The sequence below is a fragment of the Saimiri boliviensis genome, chromosome 9 (genome assembly GCF_048565385.1).
Source record: "Saimiri boliviensis isolate mSaiBol1 chromosome 9, mSaiBol1.pri, whole genome shotgun sequence".
NCBI lineage: Eukaryota > Metazoa > Chordata > Mammalia > Primates > Cebidae > Saimiri > Saimiri boliviensis.
Window position 1 is genome coordinate 1,383,891 of NC_133457.1, and position 18,792 is coordinate 1,402,682.

Sequence of the window (18,792 nt, forward strand, 5' to 3'; positions counted from 1 at the left end):
TTAAAAATCTAGAGACAACAGATGCTGGAGAGGATGTGGGAAATAGGAACACTTTTACACAGTTGGTGGGAGTGTAAATTAGCTCAACCATTGTGGAAGACAGTGTGGTGATTCCTGAAGGACCTAGAGATAGAAATTCCATTCGATCCAGCAATCCCATTACTGGGTATATATCCAAAGGATTATAAATCATTCTGTTATAAAGACACATACACGTGTATGTTCATTGCAACACTGTTTACAATAGCAAAGACCTAGAACCAACCCAAATGCCCATCGATGATAGACTGGACACAGAAAACCAAACACCCCATGTTCTCACTCATAGGAGGTGTTGAACAATGAGAACACGTGGACACAGGGAGGGGAGCATCACGCACTGGGGTCTTTTGGGGGGGGGGAATAGGGAAGGGACAGTGGGAGATGGGAGGTTGGGGAGGGATAACATGGGGAGATATGCAGATATAGGTGACGGGGACAGAGGCAGTAAACCACATTGCCGTGTAGGTACCTGTGCAACAATCCTGCATCATCTGCACATATACCCCAGAACCTAAAGTGCAATTATGTATATATACATACACTTCTATTCTTTTAAACAATTTATGAAATAAAAATATAGCCCATTCTGGCATAGTTGAAACATCTGACATTTTGTGAATGTTACTGTAAATTCAGTTACAATGTTCTATATTGAAAATAACTACTTTTTGTTGGTGTTACAATAAAACCACCAGAAATTTTGGTGGAGCCCAGCGTCATGGTAAAAACAATGATCTTACAAAGCTTAAAAAATAGAAACTACGGAGCAGAACTCTACTTGGAATTGGCTGTGGTATACATGTAATTCATAAGTTGATTAAGACCAGCTGACATGTAATTCACAAGTTGATTAATTCCACCATTCAAAATAAAAACTGTCATTATCAAACTTCACATATACATGTATACTTAAATCACTTCTACATATAAGTGATTTAACCACATAAAATTTAGGATGACGCATGCTGAAGACAAAAAAAAAATTATTCAGTATTGCAATACATAGTTTCTTCTTCTTGATGCCTACAATGAACTGAATATTAGAAGTGTTTGAGCCTGGGGGCCAGGTGCAGTGGCGTACACCTCTAATCCCAGCACTTTGGGAGGCCGAGACAGGTGGATCACCTGAGGTCAGGAGTTCAAGACCAGCCTGGCCAACACGGCGAAACCCATCTCTACTAAAAATTCAAGAATTAGCCAAGCATGATGGCGTGTGCCTATAACCCCAGCTACTCGGGAGGCTGAGGCAGGATAATTGCTTGAATCTAGCAGGTGGAGGTTGCAGTGAGCCAAGATCACCGCATTGGATTTCAGCCTGGTCAACAAGAGTAAAACTCTATCTCAAAAAGAAAAATATGTTTGAGCTTTTGAAAAACTTTTTTATTTCAACCCAAGTGTCCTACAATGGAATTGAACTTTTTAAATTAAAAAGTCCTCTAAATTGTGGTTGTATTTGTTCAAAATTAGTTGGAATTCTTTATTAATAAAAGTACTCAATAAATAAAATAACAAAAAAGTGTTGAAGTTTTTGGTAAACTTTGGTTACTAAAAATAAGGTTTATAACAATCAAGACATTAAAACTTATTCTTCCTAATACAAGGGAGGAACTGAGCATATGGAATGGAAAGGGCTTAATGGGTATACAAGTTTCAATTTTCAAATTCAATATATTCTTCAGAATATATTACTTTTAGGGAGAATCGTGTGACAGAGCAACTATTTTTAATTCAATAAATTTATATTCTGTTCTGGAGTAGAATAAAAAAGCTTATAATTTTATAACATTTGTATTTGGCAAAACTTCAAAAACATCATAAACACAGGTGACTTATTTGATGAGTTTTTATCTTATGAAAACATTTCTTGAAGGAAAATACACTGAATGGGGGGAAACAACCTGAGATGTTTACACATTTTAATACGAAAAAAATGTATTCATTGGGAATATCCTCCATTGAGCAGAATTTATTTTGAATATGCTTCAGATTCTAAAAGGCAAGTATTATCTCAATTTAAAAAAGGATAAGAATTCATTGGAGTCACGCTGGGTGCGGTGGCTCAGGCCTGTAATCCCAGCACTTTGGGAGGCCGAGCCAGGTGGATCACGAGGTCAAGAGATCGAGACCATCCTGGTCAACATGGTGAAACCCCGTCTCTACTAAAAATACAGAAATTAGCTGTGCATGGTGGCGCATGCCTGTAATCCCAGCTACTCAGGAGGCTGAGGCAGGAGAATTGCCTGAACCCAGGAGGCAGAGGTTGTGGTGAGCCGAGATCGTGCAATTGCACTCCAGCCTGGGTAACCAGCGAAACTCCATCTCAAAAAAAAAAAAAAAAAAAAGAATTCATTGGAGTCATCAAACATTCTAACTTATATACCATAAAATACAGCTTTGACTATTACTCAATTTTATTAGAACATTTTAATAAGATTACAATGAAAATACATAAATTCTTCAGAAAGATATTAATGGCATGGTATTAGAGACAGATGTAGATAAGAAACAGGTTACAATATGTGTCTATACAATTGCCACAAAAAGAACAAAATACCTAGGAACACAGCTAACTAGGAAGGTGAAGGATCTCTACAAGGAGAGCTGCAACACACTGCTCAAAGAAATCACGGATGACATGAATAAATGCAGAAACATCACATGCTCTCAGATAGGAAGAAGCAATAGCATTAAAATGGCCACACTGTCTGAAGCAACTTATAGATTCAATGCTATTCCTATTAAACTGCCATTGAAATTCTTCAAAGAACTAGAAAAAAAAAACATTTAAAAATTCTTATGGAACCGAAAAAAGAGCCTGAGTGGCCAAGGCAATCCTAAGCAAAAAGAACAAAGCTGGAGGCAGCGTGCTAACTGACTTCAAACTATGCTACAGGGTTACCGTGACCAAAACAGCATGGTACTGGTACAAAAATAGACACATAGGCCAATGGAACAGAATAGAGAACTCAGAATCAAGACCACACACCTGCAACTATCTGATCCTTGACAAACTTGACAAAAACAAGCAATGGAGAAAGGATTCCCTGTTCACTAAATAGTGCTGGGATAACTGGACAGCCATATGCAGAACATTCAGCCTGGACCCCTTCATTACACCACACACGAAAATCAAGTCAAGATGGATTAAACACTTAAATGTAAAACCCAAAACTGTAAAAACTCTGGAAGACAATGAAGACAATACCGTTCAGGATATAGGTGCAGGCAAAGATTTTAGGACAAAGATGCCAAAAGCAATGGCAACAAAAACAAAAATGGACAAATGGGATATAATTAAACTAAAGAGCTTCTGCACAGCAAAAGAAACTATCAACAGAGTAAACAGACAATATATAGAATGAGAGAAAGTGTTTGTGCACCTGTAATCCCAGCTACTCTGGAAGCTGAGGCAGGAGAATTGCTTGAACCCAGAAGGCAGAGGTTGCAGTGAGCTGAGATCATGCCACTGCATGCCAGCCTGGGTGACAGAATGAGATTCTGTCTCAAAAAAAAAGTTTAAAATTTTGCCTATATATCAAGAATAGTTATTTTGCTGTTATGTTTATTGCTTACATAATAAAGAGGAGTTTTTTAATTTTTGCCTCGATACACAAGATAATTATTTTTATATTTTTTTCAGGCTGGGTTCGGTGGCTCATGCCTATTATCCCAGCACTTTGGGAAGCCGAGATAGGCAGACCACTTGAGGTAAGGAGTTTGAGCCTAGCCTGGCCAACATGGTGAAACCCATCTCTACTAAAAATACCAAAATTATCTGGGCATTGTGATACGCACCTGTAATCCCAGCTACTTGGGAGTCTGTGGCATGAGAATCGCTTGAACCCGGGAGGGAGAGGTTACAGTAAGCTGAGATCGCACCATTGCAGCCCGGCCTGGGAGGAGAAAGGAGAGTCTTTCTCAAAAAAAAAAAAAAAAAAAAATTCAAAAAGTTTTTAATAGAATCAACTTGACGGTCAATAAATAAATATTCAAAAGATTAAGTTCCACTTATTTTTAGCACCTCTTTTTACTCTCAAAAGTGTCCCAGTTTGGCTGATGTTGGCTAACTATAGCCAACAGGATAAAGCCACATTCCTTGTGGTATGGCCTCTGCACCTTTCCAGTCTCCATCCCATGCCTCTTCAAAGCCTCCCAGGCTTGGCTCTCAAAGCCCTACTCCCACACTTCCCTCTAGCTGCAATGCCCTGTGCCCTCATAACCCTGCTGCGTTCTAACTCAGCCATTACATCCAACCTGAATATCTTCTTACAGCTTCTGCTGCCTTTCTCCTCTTACCTTCCCGTCTTACAGCATTAATTCTATGCACATATATTGTCCTCACAGAGCTTCACATGGAGCCCTGATTGTTGTTATGGTGCCGCCACGATTTTGTTTCCTGTCCATCTTTCAAACTGGGTAGGGAAAGCTGAGAAGCCATGGACTTTGACTTCCTTATCTTTGTACATCCAGAGCCTGACACGTTACTGGACACAAACTGGTGATGGCAAATGTTTGTCTAATTAAATGTGTTGTATCACAACGATGGCCTTTCAGAACCTCCTAAAACACACGATGAAGGCATCCTTCTGCTCTATGCTTGTGCATAAGGCCCTTCCAGGACCTGATCCTCTCGCTGCTGAGCCTCAACAGGGCCTCTTTTTTCTGGAGGACTTGTAGGTTGATGATCATCTGCTGGCATGCTCTTGAGAAGGCTCTCGGGTGAATAGATAACCTCAGTTGTTCAGTGATTCAGTTTGCTATGTAGAATCTGAAATAATGATTATGTATTTTGTGTGTGTGTATGTGTGCGTGTGTGTGTGTAAAATGAACACTCACTTATTCCCAGATAAGCCAACAACAATTTCCAGTGCCTACACCAAAAGTTTGACTAACAAAACTATAAGTACCAGAAAGGGTATTGAATATAACCTAGCCCTGTTTCCTAAAGCTGGTCACAGACTCCCCTTCACTAGGCAAGAGGCCCTTAAGTCAGAAGATGTCTAGCAAAGTGCATCTAAGACACACAAAATGGTGAGGTTCCATATTGGGTTATGTCTCATTCAAACAAAATCATCTTTCATTAGGGATGTAATTTAAAAGTGCCTGTATAGGTGTATATATCATAAACACTTTGAATAGATAGCATTATCAATTCACATCATCACCAATAATACAGAGAATTACCTAGGAGACAGCATGGTGGCAAATAGAAAGGCCTTTGTGACAGAATTTTAAGTTCATCTTTTCTTGAGCCTCGGTTTCCTCATCAGTGAAATGTGAATAATCATGCCCGCCATTTAGAGTTGTCGAAGGGATTAAAGAAGACAGTATCTAGACAGATAAATAGTAAAGTTGTTATATTTGTTACTACATGATCTGTTATTGTTTGACCAACATGTAATCTACTAACATTGCACAACCTTGATTCTTACGCTCTAAAGTGAAGGAGAGCTGGTCACTAAGTCCCCATTGCTGCCAAATCCTGTTGTCAGTGATATTTTAAGAACAGCCTCCCTCCAAATGTGCACAGGGAGTTGTCAGGCCCAGGGACACCTCTGCTGCTTCCCAGCAGGAAGCTCCCTCAAGAAAGCAAGAGGTGAGGCCCAGCGCAGTGGCTCATGCTTGTAATCCCAGCACTTTGGGAGGCCGAGGACGTGGATCACGAGGTCAAGAGATCGAGACCATCCTGGTCAACATGGTGAAACCCCTTCTCTACTAAAAATACAAAACATTAGCTGGGCATGGTGGCGCGTGCCTGTAATCCCAGCTACTCGGGAGGCTGAGGCAGGAGAATTGCCTGAACCCAGGAGGCGGAGGTTGCGGTGAGCCGAGATGGCACCATTGCACTCCAGCCTGGGTAACAAGAGCGAAACTCCGTCTCAAAAAAAAAAAAAACAAAGAAAGAAAGAGGTGAGTGGGTTTCTATGATCCCACCAAGATTTGGCTGAGCCCCACTATCGCCTGGTGACTCACGTCCCTTGAGTTGCTAAAGGAATTTGAAGTGTTGCCAAAGAATGTTGCAGTTTGCAGCAGGTGGATGTAGAAATTACAGAACCACCTTCTTCAAATCGGTAACAGCGGATGTTTGCGCCCACAAGCATGAGGGCGCCTTGGCAAGCACCTTCACCAACTTCTCCTCGGACTTCAGAACAGGCCCCAACACTAAGGCCATGTTGTCACTGTCGAGCGGTGTACGAATGCCCAGATACAGAAGTAAAACCTGATCCCCAACAGAGAGTCTAAATCTGCAGGTATCAACAAATACGCTACAACCTTTTTTTAATGTAAGCAGTGAATTGACTTTTAGGAAACTGAATATTAACTGAATAAATGATTATGTTGTTCATCAATATTTCACTTTAGATATAATGATTTCACTTTAGATACGATTTTAAATCTTTCAAAGATGTTTCTCTTTCCTTACCAATACAACCGATTGCTTTATCTCTGTGCTGCATTTTGGACAATTTTCTCATCTCTAGCTTTCAGTTTATAAATTTTTTGCTATAGCTGTCTTTAACCAGCCGATTAAATCTGCACTGCATTTCTATTTCAATGACTATATTTTGCAATTCTAGAAAAAATTATTTAGCTATTTTCTAATGTTTTTCATAATTCCATTTAAGTTTATGTGCTGCTGTTTTGGCTCTATCTATTGGTATCCTTTTTTTTATGACTGCCCTGAGAATAATAAAATGCATATTTAACCTCTTACTGTCTATTTAGATTGAATATTTTACCACTACAAGCAAAACATAGAAGTCTTACCACTATATGAGACTCATTTGCGTCAGATGCTTTGCATATACATACCTAGAGAAATCCTACCAAAGTTACAATTTTTTTTTTTTTTTTTTTTTTTTTTTTTGAGACGGAGTCTCGTTCTTGTCACCCAGGCTGGAGTAGAATAGTGTGATTTTGGCTCACTGCAACCTCTGCCTCCTGGGTGCAAATGATTCTGTCTCAGCCCATAGAGTAGCTGGGATTACAGGCATGCGCCACCACGCCAGGTTAATTTTTGTATTTTTAGTAGAGTTGGGGTTTTACCATATTGGCCAGGCTGTTCTCGAACTCCTGATCTTAGGTGGTCCGCCCACCTCAGCCTCCCAAAATGTAGGATTGCAGGTGTGAACCACTGAGCCCAGCCAAAAGTTACAACTTTTGCTTTCAATAGTTCATACGTATTTAAAGAACTTAAAAGGAGAAAAAAAAATCGCCTTTTATATTACCCACAGTTAGCCATTTTCACTGTTCTTCCTCCATTTCTGAAGTTTCAAGTTTCCCTGTAGTATAATTTCCCTTAAGCTTAACCAATTCCTTCATCGTTTCTTTTAGATGAGTCTGCTGGTAATAAATTTTCTTCATTTTGTCATCTTGCTGAACCAATAAGCAGTTTCTTCAATTTCTCCTTCACAAAGGGTACAACTAATTAACAAAGTAGAACAGAAAAAGGGTAAAGATTTCATTTAAGAAAAAAAAACAGGTGAGTGAAACAAAACACCATCCCTTTGCAAAGCCAGCTTCTAATGAAGCCCCTTGAATTCAGCTTTTTTTTTTAAACCTTCTGCATTTGTCACTACCAGCCTATCACATGGGTTTCTTTTCCCTAAAGCCAGCCATGGGTAAATGTCCACTTCCATCAGCTGGAAAGAGTAAGTACCCATTCTGTCTATTTCACAGAGTCAACGTGAAGGATGCGGCTCAAAGTCTCCATAGTAGCCACCAGGTTCCCCAACCAATATAGAAAAAGACAGACTTGAACCACAGGGAAATTGAATTTTTAGAAAGTTATCTCTGTTACCCCATTGATGGGGACAATCCTGAAGTGCAGCTCAGAAGAAAAAATATGCAAATCCAACTTCTCAGTATACATTTCCCTCTAATTTTCCTGATGCATAAGGATGTTATTGACCCTTCAACACTAGTCTAATAATAATATTTGCTTTGCAATTTCTTTGGATCCTCTGAAGATTGGGAGTGATTGTTAGAAGACAATTTTCCATGGCTCTCTCAATATTTCCGCTCATCTTGTAAGCAGAAGTACAGATGCCCTTTTGTTCTGAACTGTCTTTTCAAGGATATTTGTATAGCAAACAGCACGGAAATCACAGACAGTGTGTTTCCCTTCAAAGCAAAGAGCGGGTTGCTTACAGCCTTGGAGGCTATTAAAGGTGATAGTCCCACTGGAGCGAAAGACAGGTATGCTTACTGCCCAGTGTAATAAAGAAAATGTTTCTCTCTGAAAGCAAAGGTCAAGCATGGAAACTGCTCAGTACACAAGATTCAGGTTCCCTCAATTCAGGCTTCTTCTGTAGCAAACCCACTGAGTGTGCAGTTATCATCTAGCTCCTGTGCGAACTGCGGCTTAGGGACCGGGACAAAAAGGTGAATTCTCTGTCTGCTGAAACTCTGACCCGGGAGTCTCAAGTCTCCAACCAGCATCCTCGAAACTGTGGCCGGCTAACCTGCAAGTAGATAAAACCCTAGACCCTGAGAGGTCTTGGCAGTTACAAAATGACCTTCTGCACCTGCCCAACCCTCTCATCGTATTTCTCTCTCCTCCAGGAGTGGGATGTCTGCCAGTTCTCCACGGGACTCCACCCCCAGAACTCTTATTTCTTTTTTTTTTTTAATTGCATTTTAGGTTTTGGGGTACATGTGAAGAACATGCAAGATTGTTGCATAGGTACACACATGGCAGTGTGGTTTGCTGCCTTCCTTCCCCTCACCTGTATCTGTCATTTCTCCCCATGCTATCTCTTCCCACCTCCCCACCTCCCCGTGCCCCCCCCCCATTCAGAACTCTTATTTCTTAACATCCTCACATTGATGCCAAAAGTGGGCACTAGTTTCTTCGTTTCTTCCCCCCAGTTGTACACCTTTATCTTTAGTACGCATACACTGTATCACATATTTCAACAGCTACAGGAAGGAGCAAACACATACCAGATCCTTAGAGTCTCCGGCCACTGTATGCCTTTACGTGATGCCCACACAAATGCATTAGTAATCTTCACTTGAGATTAAGAATGTAAAAACCTCATGCAAGACCATCTGTAAATATAGAATTTTATTATTACGAGCTCCTATAATACAAGAGCTCTGGCTGACCACCCCTGAGCTAGCTACTAGGATTTCCTCATTCCTAAACAGGAGAATTTTAGCTAAGAGTAAATTAGTAAACACTCAGCTAACAATTCTGAGAGATCAGAAACACAAAAATATCCTTTGTCAAGAGCTGAAAGTGAACCGGTACCATGTTTAATCTGTCAATATGAAATGTCATCGTCCCTCTAAATTTTGCTTTGCATTTTGCTGACAATCTGGTTACTAAGTTGTTAGATACAGAATTAACTCTTAAGTACTTGGTCTAGCAATGGACCTAATTAAATTAATAGATAAGAAGCAATTTACAAGAATTCCCTATCTTCTTTTTTTGTATCATTTTACATGGCATCAAAATCTGTTCAAGTTACTTTGGACATATAGGAATTTACCCCGCCATTCGATGTCATGAAACAGCAATGTGTCGTGCTCACTGAATCTGTGAAGGACGTTGGACAGGACACCGTGGGGACAGCTTGTCTCTGATCCAGCGTGGTCTGGGGCCTCAGTTGGAAGATTCAAAAGCTGGGAGCTGGAATCATCTGCAGGTTTCCTCACTCATGTCTGGTGCACAGTGGCGACAGTCAGCTGAAGACCTTAGTTCCTCTCTATGTCGGCGTCTCCATGTGAGTTCATTTGCGCGTTCTCAGAGCATAATAGCTGAGTTCCAAGGACAAGCGTCCTGAGAGAGGAAGCAGATGGAGGCTGTATCCTTTCTACGGCCTTAGCCTTGGAAGGAACATAGCGTCACTTCCGCTGCATCCACTGGTCAAAGATACAAGTTTCTGTCTTGATCCAAACAGAAAACATAAACTTCAGCATCAAATAGGAGGGTATCAGTTACAGTTTAAGAAATGCATGTGGGATTGGGATATGTATATATTTGTATGGTCATCTTTGGAAAATACAATCTACCTCACTCTGTATTTGTGTGACTTCTCTCAATGAACCTGCAAAAGAGATGCTTTCACTCTCTTCATTTCACAGATAGAAAATCAAACCCAAACAATTTTAACAACTCGGCCAAAGTAACACTTGCGCATAAGAACATCCCTTAGTAAACGTACCCATGTGTGAACTTTCTTAAGACAAAGAGGTTCCTCCTCCCACAGCCAGAGATTATTCTGTTGCCATGTTGAGCTGCTGTTTCCATCTTTTTTTTTTTTTTTTTTTTTTTTTTCCGAGAGGGAGTTTCGCTCTTGTTACCCAGGCTGGAGTGCAATGGCGCGATCTCGGCTCACCGCAACCTCCGCCTCCTGGGTTCAGGCAATTCTCCTGCCTCAGCCTCCTGAGTAGCTGGGATTACAGGCACGCGCCACCATGCCCAGCTAATTTTTTGTATCTTTAGTAGAGACGGGGTTTCACCATGTTGACCAGGATGGTCTCGATCTCTCGACCTCGTGATCCACCCGCCTCAGCCTCCCAAAGTGCTGGGATCACAGGCTTGAGCCACCGCGCCCGGCTTCTTTTTCTTTTTTGAGACAAGGTCTCACTCTGCCACCCAGGCTGGAGTGCAATGGTGCCATCTTGGCTAACTGCAGCCTTGACCCCAGGTTCAAGTGATCCTCCTGCCTCAGCCTCCCAAGTAGCTGGGAGTACAGGCACGCACCACCACACTGGCTAACTTTTGTACTTTTTGTGGAGACAGGGTTTCACCATGTTTCCCAGGCTGGTCTCAGACTCCTGAGCTCAAGCAATCCACCCACCTTGGCCTCCCAAAGTGCTAGGATTCCAGGAATGAGCCACCACCCCCGGCCTGAGCCACTGTTTTATATCATCTCTCAAGTTTCACTGTCTAAGATCTGACACATGACTTGAAGACTTACCCCTTTAAAACATCCTCTTATTTCAGCTGCTTTGGGGATTGTACTGGGAGTGAGAGTATAGGAAAGCTCGTACAGCCTGGTGGTACCATGAATAAGCTTTGGAGGCAGATAAACATGGCTTTAAGTCCTGACTCTACCACTTCTTGTCTAGATGCAGCAAACACACTGCTTACTCTTGGTAAGCCTCCTTCCCAACAGGGATATTAATAAGCTTCTAGAATCCGGCACAGAAGGTACATATTAATAGAATAAGTAAAATATCACTGACACCTGTCCTCACATTCTTATGCCACTCCCTAGGAACTCTCATCTAATTATAACTGGAAGTTCTCAGATGGTGTTCCATGAGTGCTTACGAACGAATCACCATTGATGCTAACAGCAGGCTTCCTCTTCTGATGCAGACCCCTTCGTGGTGGATGGTCTCAGGAAGTCACTGAGGGCAGTACTTCATCCCTACCTTGGTTACAGACGCTCCCCTAAGACAAAACTGTCTCTTTTTTTTTTTTTTTTCTCATAGAATTTTTTTATTGCATTTTAGGTTCGGGGGTACATGTGAAGAACATGCAAGATTGTTGCATAGGTACCCACATGGCAGTGTGGTTTTCTGCCTTCCTCCCCATCACCTATATCTGGCATTTCTCTCCATGCTATCTCTCCCCAACTCCCCACCCCCTGCTGTCCCTCCCCTATTTCCCCCCCAAAGCTGCCTCTTAACGAGACTACAGCGGCAATCTCTCAGGATGCTACAGAGGCACACAATTCAGTTTATCATTGGGAGTAATGCCCCCTCCACCATTCTGCTTGGATCACATAGAAAAATCATTTTCCTGCTTTTGCTAGCAATTTCTCTCTCTATCGGACTTGCATATTGATCCTTAGAGCCAGGAGATAAAAGACACCCTTCTGTGCTCTCGAAGTCTACACAACCATCACTCTTCCTCCTCCTAACCTGCGTTCCTTTCTTCTGCTAAAAACGAAAACACAGCTTACTCGAGTACCTTCGTCTCAGACCTGTTCAGAGTTTCACAGATTCTCCTACACCTGTTAATAGGCACACTATGCCCGCGTGCTCGCTCTCGTCTGCACTTCCTCCTTTTTCTCTGATTTTATGTCCCAATCAGCCTCTCTCATCTCTTTTTTGGTTTCGTCTTTTTTGTTTGTTTGTTTTGTGTTTGCTTTTATAAATCATGGGGCTGGGTGCAGTGGCTCACACCTGCAATCCCAACACTTTGGGAGGCCAAGGTGGGTGGATCACTTGAGGTCAGGAGTTCGAGATCAGCCTGGAAAACATGGTGAAACCCATCTCTACCAAAAATACAAAAATAGCCAGGCATGGTGGCAAATGCCTGTAACCCCAGCTACTCAGGAGGCTGAGGCAGGAGAATGCCTTGAACCCGGGAGGCAGAGGTTGCAATGAGCCCAGATCATGCCACTGCACTCCAGCCTGGGCAACAGAGTCAGACTGTCTCAAAAATAAATAAATAAACAAATAAATAAACATCATGGTACCTCCACGTAGGAGTGAGCTTCACTCAGCTGCTTTCCCTCAGAGGTAACTATTGCCCTGATAAGCCCAGCCTGTGTACCCAAATTTTATCACTTAGATCCTCCCAATGAAAACAAATACATGTAACATTATCGGGCAGGGGTCTTTAACTGCAGACTTCATTTAAAACGAGGAAAAAAAGAATGTTTTGAGAATGACTCAAACCCCATTGTGGAACAAGAACGAGATACAATATATATATCAAGAAGCTAAGCTGAACTGAATATATAGTTAACTGCAGATGGTATTCAATATAGAACTGATAATAGCATACAATTCCACACAACTAAGAAAAAATGTTTTGACTGGCCAGATGTGGCCGAGGGGCGTGTCTGCCCTGGTGCCCGGCAGCTGTCCTTCCTCTGTCTTTCACACCTGGCTTTTCTGTTGCCCTCTCCTGAGTCCCTCTCTGTCTGTGCCTCACACCATCTGGACTGAAGGGATCACTCTCCTGTGTCAAGACTTTCCATGCCAATTATTTAACGCCATTTCTCCATCTGTAATTATACAAAGTTCACGTTTCATTCAAATTCCCCACTGAATCCATTTGTCAGGAGGTTGCTTTCTCCAAATATGCTCTGCAAACTGTCATCTCTGGCTGCTTGCTGTCATAAATAGACGTTAGTCTCTATTTCCTGTGCCATTGCAAAGAGAAGTGTCACGTAGCTTCAGGGCTTTTGGTGGGAAGAGAGCTACTCCCAGTGTGGATACCACAAGAAAAGCTTCCCTTGTTGCCCGGCTCTCTGCTACTTCCTGTGTTTCCATGGCAAACTTCCCTCTTGGATGCAGCTGCTTAGAAGGGGTGGGGAGAAGGGAACTGTTTAACTATTTTGTTCCCACCACATTCCTCTTATACGTTCGATTTTCCCTGCACACCACATTTGAGTCCTGTCTTGTCCCCTTGTTAAGCACCTACCCACCCCCACCCCATCCTCCGCCTCCATACACACACAACAAACGTTTCTTTCAGCTCTCTCAAATATGGGGAGTTATTCACTTAACCCGTGGAAAATGCTATCCTTTTGGCAGGAAAACGCTGGATCCGTGATAGTGCCACTAGGAAAGCATTTTTTTTAACTCCTCCATTTCCAACACACCTTGGTTCTAGCAGAATGAGTAGGTTTTTGAACCCCAAAGCCAGGGCTGCTGGTCACCCCAGGAAGTCACCTGCAGCTGTAAAAACCAATGCACATAATTGGCATTTTGAATCTTGTCATTGCCCCCTTAAATCATACTCCTTCATAACCTCAGCATCCAAGCTTAGCCAAAAAGCTTATTGCCTCAAGGAATAAGAGGCCATTGATTATCTTTGAGTCATAAATCTGACTTTTATAAGCCCACATCAAAACAATTGTCACGAAAGCCAAGCTTTGGGTTGACAGAAAAGGACACTCTGAGTTCCCTTAGCCTCTATTTAGCATAGTTAAGAGCCAGGCCTGGCAGAACAGAGGGCATCTCATCACATCTTTGGGAAGAGAGCAAACTCTGGAGCAAACACAGAAAAAAAAAAAAAAAAAAAGCTGGCTTTTCAGCCCTGCTGCATTGCAGGAAGCAAAGGAGGCAGCAAATGGGAGCAAGTATCATGTCTCCTCCCTGCCCCTGTCCCCAGATGGGGCTGCAATCCTAGAACGGGGCTTATATTGGTTTCGAGGAAAACCAAGCAGATAGTCTTTTGCCTCATTTCCCATTTGAGACTCACAGCAAACTACCATGGAATAGCTGCATCAGAGATACACTTTGATTATGCAGAAAGAGGGCCTGAATTTAGCCCCCAAAGGCCCTCTTGATCCCCAAGTATCAAAAATATCTGACCATTTCCACATGCCCTGAGATAGGAAGTCGGCCATATGTGAAGCTACCAGCTGGAGAGCTTACCCTAGGGTTGCTGTTGGGAACCAGAGGGCAGCCTGCTAGACCAGAGATCAGATGGGAGTAACAGCCTGTCCTCCAGAATAGAAGTGACATCAAATCAGCAGAGAGGACAACCAAGTCCAACCAAACCAAGAGATGACAGAGCAGGAGTCCGCCAGCTCCCCGTTTCAGCTGCCAAACAGCAGGGCAAGCAGAGCGGGAATGAACAGGACAACAGAACAGAGGACTGAGGAGCCAGGGTGAAGCACTCGTGCATCCGGGAATCCTCCCCACGGCCACAAGGCCGACCAGGCTTCCTCCTGCTCTCTACCGAAAAATCAGCAAGTCCAGAAGAAAATCCGAAATTCTTTTTTTTAAAATCACTTTGCTATGGTATGATTGGCATATAAAAAGCTGTATACATTTAATGCACAAAACTCAGTGTATTTGGGGTTAAATATGCACCTGTGAAACCATGTCTACCATCAAGGCCATAATCACGTCGGCTGCTATGGTTTGAATGTCCCCTCCACAACTCATATTGAATCTCAGTCTTCAATACAGCAGTATCGAGAGGTGGGACCTTTAAGAGGTGGTTGGGTCATGGATTAATCTACTCTTAGATCAATGGATTCATGGATTAATTCATTAAGGGGTTATCATGGGAGTGGCTTTGTAAGAAGAGGAAGAGAGACTGGACCCAGCACGTGAGCCCGCTCAGCCCCGGCCGTGTGTTGCCCGGAGCCACCTTAGGACTGTGGAGTCTCCACCAGCAAGGAGGCCCTAGCTAGACGCAGCCGCTCTACACTGAACTTCTCAGCCTCCATAACTGTCAGAAATAAAATTCCTTTGCTTTATAAATTACCCAATTCCAAGCATTCTGTTATATGCAACAGAAAACAGACTAATACACCAATCACCTGCCCCGCAAAGATTCTTCCGCTGCTTTCATTATTGTGTGTGTGTGATAAGACTTAGTATGAGATCTATCTTCTTAGCAAATAGTAAGTATATGAAACAATACTGTCAACCATAGGCCTTATGCTATATACTAGATCTCCAGAACTTATTCATCTTGCACAACCGAAACTCGGCACCCTTTAACCATCATCTCCCCCAGGGCCCTGGTAACTATCACTCTACTCTCCGCTTCTACAACTTTGACGATTTGACATTCCACAGAAAAGCAGCTCATACTGATTACCCAAAGACACTGTTACCCACGTTTGCAAGCTGCTTCTTCTCCGTGTGGTGGGCAGCTTCTAAGGCTCCCAGTGATCTCTACCTCCTGTTATTCATGCCCTTGGGTGATCCACTCCCCCTGAGTGTGGTTTGGACCTGGTCACTTGCTTCTAACCAATAGAATCTGAAAAACTCTGGCTTCCAATTTGCTCACCTCTCTTTTTCTCTGGCTTGTTCACTCTGATGAAACAAGTACCTTATTGGCAAGAAAATGAGGGAGGCTTCTGGCCAGCAGCCGGAGAACCGCCCGTCAGTCCAGCAACCATGTGGGCCTGAACCTGCCCCAAGACACAGATGACATTGGAAGAGGACTGCCCCTCTGTCTAGGGCTCGGATAAAACCCGGGTAAGATAACCAGTTCAGCACAGCTTGCCCAGCATGTCCCCAGTTTTAGCACCAAAAGCCCCACATCCCAAGAAATCACTCAGTCTTGAACAATCCCAGACAGGTGGTCACTCCAGACCTACCTATAGATGGCATGTTGAACATGCCCCTGGGAGAGACCCTGAGCCAGAGAACCTAGTAACAGCACACTCAGATTTCTCACCTACATAAGTTGTGAAATAAATGTTGGGCCGGGCGCGGTGGCTCACGCCTGTAATCCCAGCACTTTGGGAGGCCGAGGCGGGTGGATCACAAGGTCGAGAGATCGAGACCATCCTGGTCAACATGGTGAAACCCGTCTCTACTAAAAATACAAAAAATTAGCTGGGCATGGTGGCGTGTGCCTGTGATCCCAGCTACTTAGGAGGCTGAGGCAGGAGAATTGCCTGAACCCAGGAGGCGGAGGTTGCGGTGAGCTGAGATCGCACCATTGCACTCCAGCCTAGGTAACAAGAGCGAAACTCCGTCTCAAAAAATAAATAAATAAATAAATAAATAAATAAATAAATAATGTTGGTTATTTTAAGCTGCTAAACTCTGGGGTAATTTATCATGCAGCTATCGATAACCTCCTTCTTACCCAAAAGATTGAAAGGTCAAGAGAGATGTTAAATCAGCCACAGAACAAGAAGAAAGGCTGCATTTTCTTTGTACATCTGCAGGCAATGAGTTAAATTAGCAGGCTCACCGTGCGTGTTCTCCACATCTAAATAGTTAACTCAGGAGGGCAGTTTTTAGAGAGAATGAAGCATTAGGTACATCTCTTAGCTTCAAGGAGTTTACAATCAAATCACAAAATCCAGACAGTCACTTGACAGAGATTAGAGACGAAGCAGGGGCTCAGAAGTTGCTACCACAAACTTCATCTCTCTTCTGGAGAATCCATACACAGATGAGGAGAATTTTCCTAGTCGTGCAATGAATCCTCGAGGTAGAACCAGAACCAAGATTTCTTGCTATCTCAGGAAGCAAATATATTATCAAGCTGACACAGAATATGGGAGTGAGAACTCTTCAACTTTTCTCCTGTCACAGGAAAGTTGGCTTCATCTAACCAGCCTACTGCATGGCAGTCAGCTCTGTGCTATGCAGATGGACTTAACAAAATCTGAGAACAAGAGAGTAAGGTAAGATCCTGAGCATTTTCAGTGATGAGTCTTGGGCTATCCCAGGCAGTGGCTGAATGGTAAGTTGCAGACATGAAAAAATACGCCTTAAAGGTCAATACAAATGCTCCCGCCTCAACTGAGATAAAAATAACCATAGCCATAAATACTTATACAGTATTGTGCAGCTCAGGAAGTCTTGCCTACTTTTTGTGTCAAAACTTTTTACACTTCAACTCCGAAAGGCAGTTAGGCCTGAAAGAATTCTTTTCATTGCCATTGGATAAAGAAGAAAAATCAAAGCTTTAAAGAGGGAAACGATTTTTCCAAGATCTCAGAACTGGAATTCAAACCCAGACCTCTCCCAATGCAAAACGCTGCTCACTTTCCTCCCTCTCAGTGAAGAGAAAGTGGAAACATTCATGAATCGTCAGTTTCCTGCTTTCACTAGGAAGTGATCTAGGAAGTGCCATGAAAGGCAGAGAGAGCCTATGATGCATGTTTATGGAAACAGCAGAACCATTACACATTCTCGTGGGGATATTCTTCTCAAGTCCTGGAGTCCCAGAAAGACTGCCTTAATAATAATGACTGTTTAGGTCAAGGCTTATAATAACTTTTTAGTTAAAGTATCAAAAGAATAGAAAATCTAGAATTATGGAGAATATTTTGTGTTAGACATTTGTAAAACAGATGGCAAAAGCACATCTTTTGGTGAGTGCCCTGAAGAATGGTAACATTCAGACTCAGCTCCTCATACAATGACTAAGTCTGCCTCAGAGGAGTCGGGCAGTAGTTTTCTAACCTGTGCCGTTAAAATTGGTAGCCAATAGCCATACATGGCTACTTAAATTCATTAAAATAAAATACATTAAAAATTCAGTTTTTGGCTGGGTGTGGTGGCTCACACCTGCAATCCCAGCACTCTGGGAGGCCGAGGTGGGTAGATCACGAGGTCAAGAGATCGAGACCATCCTGGCCAACATGGTGAAACCCTGTCTCTACTAAAAATACAAAAATTAGCTGGGTGTGGTGGTGCACGCCTGTAGTCCCTGCTACTCGGGAGGCTGAGGCAGGAGAATTGCCTGAACCCAGGAGGCGGAGGTTGCAGTGAGCCGAGATTGCACCATTTACACTCCAGAATGGGCAACATGAAAAAAAACTGTGTCAAAAAAAAAAAAATTCAACTTTTATTTCCACCGGCCACATTTTAAGGTACAAGCACACTTTGTTTTATTGTATTTCACTGTATTGTGTTTCACAGATGGTGCATTTTTTTAAATTGAAGATTTCTGGCAACCCTGCCTCAAGCAAGTCTATCAGCAACATTTTTCCAACAGTGTCTGCTCACTTTGTGTCTCCATGTCACATTTTGGTAATTCTAGCTAGATTTCAAATGTTTTCATTATGATTATCACTCTGTGGTCAGTGATCTTGGATATTGCTATTGTTAATTGTTTTCAGGTACCATAAACTGTACCCATGGAAGATAGTGAATTTTTTTTTTTTTTTTTTTTTTTTTGAGACAGAGTTTCACTCTTGTTACCCAGGTTGGAGTGCAATGGCGCGATCTCGGCTCACCGCAACCTCCGCCTCCTGGGTTCAGGCAATTCTCCTGCCTCAGCCTCCTGCATAGCTGGGATTACAGGCACACGCCACCATGCCCAGCTAATTTTTTGTATTTTCA

At 42.7% G+C, this 18,792-nt stretch overlaps 1 long non-coding RNA gene across 3 annotated transcripts; it reads right to left on the minus strand.

Annotated features, from left to right (window-relative positions):
* Window positions 1–938: 938 nt before the first annotated feature.
* LOC141585516 (uncharacterized) lies at window positions 939–9,921 on the minus strand. Of its 3 annotated transcripts, none has more exons than XR_012519067.1 (5): window positions 9,540–9,921; window positions 8,989–9,096; window positions 7,276–7,467; window positions 5,227–5,373; window positions 939–3,935 (listed from the first exon to the last, which is right to left on the minus strand). It is a non-coding gene; the product is annotated as an uncharacterized LOC141585516 (long non-coding RNA). The 3 variants fall into 3 exon arrangements; XR_012519066.1 differs by having other exon boundaries at window positions 939–3,955; XR_012519068.1 differs by having other exon boundaries at window positions 939–3,955; window positions 7,272–7,467.
* Window positions 9,922–18,792: the final 8,871 nt, after the last annotated feature.